The 6848-nt window shown below is 31.6% G+C and overlaps 1 pseudogene across 1 annotated transcript; it reads left to right on the forward strand.

Moving 5' to 3' along the window:
• The first annotated feature begins 462 nt into the window (after window positions 1-462).
• On the forward strand, window positions 463-1521 carry LOC107454581 (V-type proton ATPase 16 kDa proteolipid subunit c pseudogene; annotated as a pseudogene). The gene has a single exon (XR_015428539.1). The product of XR_015428539.1 is annotated as a V-type proton ATPase 16 kDa proteolipid subunit c pseudogene (transcript).
• Window positions 1522-6848: the final 5327 nt, after the last annotated feature.

Raw genomic sequence — 6848 nt, forward strand, 5'->3', positions numbered from 1 at the left:
AAAAAATTTATTAGTTGAATACTTGGCTTAAGATGCCCCTAATGCCACTTATGAAGAATTGAATATGAATTTTAAACTAATTTGAAAATTAAGTTTTAGGCTATTGTAATTTAAACATTTGTCTTCTACACTGAAAAATATTCTATTTATAAAAAGTGTTCTTTTGTGTTCTTAAGTGAGAGTTCTAAAAAAGCAAAAGAAAATCATTCAACACAAAACATGCGATTTTCTTTTTTTTTTTTTTTAATATTTAGCATTTCTATTTTAACCTACTAGGTATTCGTAACCTCATACTTTTATTTTATCCTTTCAATGCTGAGAAAACTTAACACATTTTTTGTCATCGAAATATCTTTTCCCTCATAGTTCTCGCACAGCTTTTTGTAGTTCGCATAAGCACGATAAAACTTGTGTGGAAAACCACACAGACGAAGTGTGTTATAGTTAAAACGAAAATAAGGTAAAGTTTACATTGTTTGTACTAAATTAAACCAATTTTGTTGGATCGCTTTAGATGCAATAAAGTTTAATTTTATACGATTTATGAAAAAAAATGGCTCAAAACGAGGAAATAGTTGAATATTCTGCTTTTTTTGGCGTTATGGGAAGTGCATCAGCTGCAACATTCACAGCACTTGGAGCTGCCTATGGAACAGCAAAATCAGGAATTGGCATATCAGCAATGGCCATTAGGAAACCAGAACTGATAATGAAATCTATTATCCCCGTAGTAATGGCAGGAATCATTGCTATTTATGGTCTTGTGGTAGCTGTACTCATCGCCAACAACATAAAATCACCAAAAGAAGGATATACATTGTATAAAGGATTCTTGCACTTTGGCGCAGGTTTATCTGTAGGCTTCAGTGGATTGGCAGCTGGATTTGCAATAGGTATAGTAGGAGACGCTGGTGTTCGAGGAACAGCACAACAAGCGAAACTTTTTGTAGGAATGATTCTTATCCTTATCTTCGCTGAAGTTTTGGGGCTATACGGACTAATTGTGGCACTTATACTTACCACTAAGGGCTGAAACTCTTACCTAGAGATTAGCCTAACTAATTGGATGAGTTTTGAATAATACAAGAAGTTGATACTCAAACATTATTAATTTGATACTGCATATTCGCTTATGCTATTTACGAAGTATCAGTTAAAAAACCAGCATGGTGAAAAACAATTGTCATGCTCACCCTTTTTTTAATGTGTTAGGAATTATAATAGCTATACAGCGGTTATAATTCAACATGTAACTTTATTAAAAGCATATAATATGCAGTAATTACTTAGAGGGGGTTAGTCTTTTTCTTAATAATGCATACAAATTTATTATTTATTGGAAGCACAAAAGTCTGCATTATCAATTGATATTATGTTTATGTATGCTGTACTGTTATTTCTTGATAAAAAGTTTGCAAATTATCCATTTAAGGAGATCGTAAAAAATATCAACGCAGTAACAATAGGTACCTATATCAGGCACCTATATTTTATAGTCGGTACCTATCACCACAGCATCAATTACCACAATACCAGTAGTACCTTTTACCACAATTAATTAAGCTTCTCTTGCATCAATAATATTTGTGCCGTTTTTTACAGCTCTCCGGAATGGATACGTAACAAAAGTTTATATCATCACATTTCTTATGACTATGGCGAAATTTGGACAGTGGAAATAAGTATGAGAAAAAAATTAGCCAAAAAACGATGGCAAAAAACGTAGCACAGCATTTTAGTAAAAAGTGCTACGTTTAATTATTCACTCTACGAATAGAAGTAGAAAAAATAGAGCTTTTAGTTTGGCTAATTTATTTAATTCTAAATATATTTTTTTTAATTATGATTTCAATGAATATTATTTTAGCCGTGAATATTTATGGAGTATTGTCGTAACGATGATATTGGCGATGATGACTTAAATTTTTTCTTTATAGAAAAATTTAAAACAGAAAAAGAATTTAAAATTTTAAAATATAATTTTAAATTATAAAATAGTTTATTACTTCCAGAACCAATGTAAATTATATCTTTGTCTTCTTCTTCTTTGTTAGCGCAAAAGTCCCTTACAGGCCTTGGCTGCCTCAACAGCTCCAATGCATGGCAACGCAATGCAGTCCAATGCAATGCAGCGCCTCCAATGCATGGCAACTCCCTTCCAATTTCTAATCTTTAGGGTTTCTAATCTTTAATATTAATATCTTTGTTTATATTTTAAATTTGTTACTTTACTTAATTCATTTTACAAAACACATTTATGACCTTCAAAAATAGTAGTAAATTTTTCAGATATTATTATCAAAATTTTTTTATTCGCTGTCTTTGCTACTGATTAATATTTGCTAGTACTATTTTTTAATAGCATATGACTTGTTGGTTACATCCCTGTTAACTTAAAGTATTTTCAATAGGCAGTATAAATTGTTTTGCTTTCTTACGGCTGTATTTTAGTTATGATTTGAATGAATTCTTTGAATTGAGGAAACCGGAATGCCAGAAATAAAAGAACTGAATAAGAAACCAGAGTCGGTACAGAGAAAAGTACGGAGGGATTACTTTTCATTTTACTGGAATTGACTTTTCAGAGTAGAAGAGAAACAGCAGAATTTAAAATCGTTATCAGTTCCAAAAAAAAAAACAGACTACTAAAAAGATTTATTTTTCAACGTAAAGAATTAATTAGAATTAAAAGCGTGTTTAATCTTGCTGTTAATAAAATTTACTATTGAATTACAATTGAAGCAATTTTTTTTATATACAGGAATATCAGACGACGATATATTCCTGTTAATAAACTTCTGCGAAAAAGTTCCTTTCCCTTCTGTTAATAAACCTCTTAAAATTATTACATGGAAGTCAGCTAAGGACGTAGACCAATTCCTCTAAATTTGATCCAGGAAACCTTTTTAAAGATTAGTTTCTATTAATAATTTTTCAGTTACAATTTTCAATTATAATTTTTCTTAATTTTGCTTGCTGTATTTAACCAATTGCATGTGGAAGTTGGCTTTATGAAGAAATTCTTAATTTTCCGTAAGATCTATTTGGAGTAAAAATTCTGTTGTTAAGCGAGGAAAAACTCGCCACTTCATAATTTAAACGTATTTTTTATCCAAAGAATTATTCTGCGTATGGTTTATCTTAGCCAATTAATACAAAAATGAATGTCCCTTATTAATATAACGCCAATGCAATATGACAGTATGGTGAATTGGATTTATTTATTTTGTTTTTATACTTATTTGTTGTTGCACATAAGCATGCAGTCTTGGGAGCACCTTAGAGTACGGCTTCTAAGGTCTACGCACTTTCAATCTGTAAAACAAATAGCACAAGTTAGAGAAGGGATAACACAAAGATATATTTACGGTGGATTCGAAGTCACTAGCTAAACTAGTGTTAGGTGGAATGGCGAGATCACTCGACTAGTTTAGAGTATAATTCATTTTATTCATGAATTATATTCATATTTAATGAATTCAGCTCTGACGAAAAGTCAGTGGAATTTAGAAAGATGAATGACGTAGTTTGCAGAAGATATCAATGAGAATGATAAAAAGTAGTGTCTTTGGTTATGGAGAGAATTGAGTCCGGAAAAAAAATTCTTTTCTAGTCCAAAACTAGAGAAGAGTATAAATCATTTCATGCATTCAAATCTCTGTACATAAAAATTCATTTTATGAATTCAGATCTGAAAACGATGGTAAGACTGTGGAAATTTGAAAGAGGAATGACCTAGTTTGCAGAAGATATCACAAAGAATGATGGAAATTTGTGTCTTGGGTTATAGAGAGGATTGAACCCTCAACCTCCGTGTTTCAGAATGAGTAACTAAAAGACAATACTTCCTTTTTTTAATCCGTCATTAGGGATATAACCATATCGCGTGGAATTCTTGAAGAAGCTTTCAGTTCAGAACTACAACACCACAATTCGGTTTTAAACACAGCATCCAGTCTGCTCATTGTTTCAAAATCTTGTATGTTATAACTTAGTCATTGAAACACTTAATAGAAGAAAAAAATATCAAGTAACAATTTGAAAAGTGGGATATTCGGAACTTCTAGCTCCTCTACTGAGGATCAAAATTGTGATGGCATGTCTTCGGATCATCTTCAGGGATGTTTCCCAGACAGTCGCCAACAGCCCATTGTACAGCTCTAGGGTGACGTAAATGAATTACTACTACCACTACTGCTCCGTTAGCATGCATTTTCTGAAAGTGATGTTTCTAAATTTGCAAAAAATGTTCCAAAGTTACCAAAATGTTTCCAAATGCTCTAAAAATTCTAAATGTTCCAAATATTTCCGAAATGGTTTTAAATGTTCCAAAAGTTCCCGAAATGGTTCTGAATGTTCAAAAATTTTCAAAATTGTTCTAAATTATCCGAAAATTTCCGAAATGGTTCCAAATATTCCGAAAATTCCCCAAATGCTTTCAAAAACCCTTCTTCCACCGAGTTTTCAACTATGAAATTGGTTCTACTACAATCAAGCACGTGCATGGTAGTAAACCACTTGTATGTATTTTAAGCTTCTAGATTGTTCAGTTAAACCAGGACACTGATGTGTGACCTTTGATTTCGAAGTTTGAGTTGTTCTAGCTTATGTTGTATGTTATAGGTATTATTTCACATGATGGTTACATCGTAGTGAAGAAAAAATGTTTTACTTTCTTAGGCGTCAACCAAGCCGTTTGATAACAATAGAATTTACATGGAGCATTAGCAGCATTGAATATTCCTTTAGGTCATAAAAAATATGTAGTCGGAAACGTGTAGATATTATTAATTTTATGAAGTAAAAAAAAAGAAAACAGAATGTCTCCATAAACATATTTTTATCAGAACGCACAATTTTATTATAAATCTTTTCTAACTTCCTTAACATTTGCCTGCTACAAGTAAGTCAAACTACTCCTTAGTCTTTATCTGTGTTTTCATTTATTTTATTTTTAATAATATTATTTATTGTAAGAGGCTGTAGTTCCGTTTTGAAAAATTTACTTCTTTTTGAAAGATATTATTTTCTAACCATCCTCACTAAAGTTAACCACGAGTTAATAAATGTTGTGAGTGCCAAGTAGTCATAGACGCTTGTCTAAACGTAAAGAATTTGCAATTCTGTGATCCTAAAAGTAAATTGATAAAAAGTTGATTCCAAGCGTCACTTCTATGGTTTGAAAGATATGCTGGTTAAATCAAAATGTTTTTTCAGTATTCTAGGATTTTTGCAGACGAATGTAAATGCTTGGTGTTATTTCTATTGTCTGAACAACTTTTTACTTTTAAAGGGTAATTTTTGCAGAATATCAGATTTTCGGATAGTAAAAAAAGGTTTCTTCTTACTATTAAATATCACTTCTAAATGTTCAGACGTAAAAATTACTGTAATGTTCTTTTGCTCAATGCTATTGTTTAAATGTAACTTGATTTTAAATGTTCTTGTATAAAATATAAACCCTTGTATAAATATAAACCCTGTAAGCAGATCAGCAGACTGCAGGAAACTAAAGAGTTGAAATTTGACGAGATGAAAAAGCTGTTTTCATTGGTAAACATAACGCGAATTTTTTTTTCTTTTTTTTTCTTCAAAATGCCAATTTGCGCCGTGGTGGCTCAGGGAATTGAACGTTCGCCTTCCAATCACATGAACCGGGTCCAAATCCCAACGATTTCTGGTCGATACAAATTCCGTATCCGGCTTTCACCGATCACAGTGCTGATTTAAATTATCCTCAGTATTAGACGGATCATAGGTTAGAGTCCCCTTGACGTTAGGCTATCCGTTAGAGGTTTTCGTAGTTTTCCTCTCCATGTAACGCAAACGCGGGTTAGTTCCATCAAAAAGTCCTCCACGAAGGCAAATTTCTCCCTAAACTTGATCCAGGAATCCCTTGTGCCCTGGATCGTGTTACAAAATTACAGGGCTAAGGAGTTGAACATTAGCTACTGCAATTTAAGTGCTTTTTTGGCTGATTTTTCGCTCAATTTTTTGTTTAAATAATGTCTTATTTATACATTGCTGTAACAAAAGAAATTTATAACTCTCGCAATCTTTATTTCAGATGCTCGTGCTCAAGTTTAAGTCAAAAGTAACAAAAAAGGAATAAAATAAAAGTACCATATATAAAATTACTGGGAGCGAAAGAGAACTGTGGGTTGGATCCCTCTAGTTTTTAATATTTAATCCAATTAAGTTTCCAATAGCACATTCAATAATAAAAGAAAATAATTTTTCATACTTTTTTGTGTTCTTGTCATAAAACCTAACAAAAAAGCTCTTTTAATAAATTACATCTCAACATATTTTTCAAAACATCGGCAATTTCACTAAAAACCAATTCAAATCATTCTTTTATTCAGAACCGTTATTTATTTACAATTGAAAAGAAATACACTGATTCATTAATCAATGGAAACTATGTCACGCATTAAATATTTTCCCGATAAAAAGTTAAATTACACAGAGAACAGAAATCTCTCTTTAAATGCCTCAGAATTTTTGTCTTTGGCGAGTATCATTTATTACGATGAGTCCAAATTCTTTGCGTGACCAGTTACTGTAGTCGCCAACCTAAAATTACAAGAGGATTTATTGTTGAAGAAAAGGGCATTCTCACTTTCTAAGATCTTTCTCAAATACTCGTAAGAGAAATTACAGTGTTTAGCTGCAACTGATAATTTTCATTTGTTTCTTTAATAGTCCCTTGATGTTACCCAAATTTGTGCTTCATTCAATTGAAAAGGATTTTTCATTCATATTATCACATCACGTTAATCATTCAAAAAGAATTAGGAGAAATAACATTTTAACATAAACCAGTGTACCCCATCCCCTGCTCGCTG

The sequence above is a fragment of the Parasteatoda tepidariorum genome, chromosome 8 (assembly GCF_982258835.1).
Source record: "Parasteatoda tepidariorum strain Cologne lab strain chromosome 8, Ptep-v5.0, whole genome shotgun sequence".
NCBI lineage: Eukaryota > Metazoa > Arthropoda > Arachnida > Araneae > Theridiidae > Parasteatoda > Parasteatoda tepidariorum.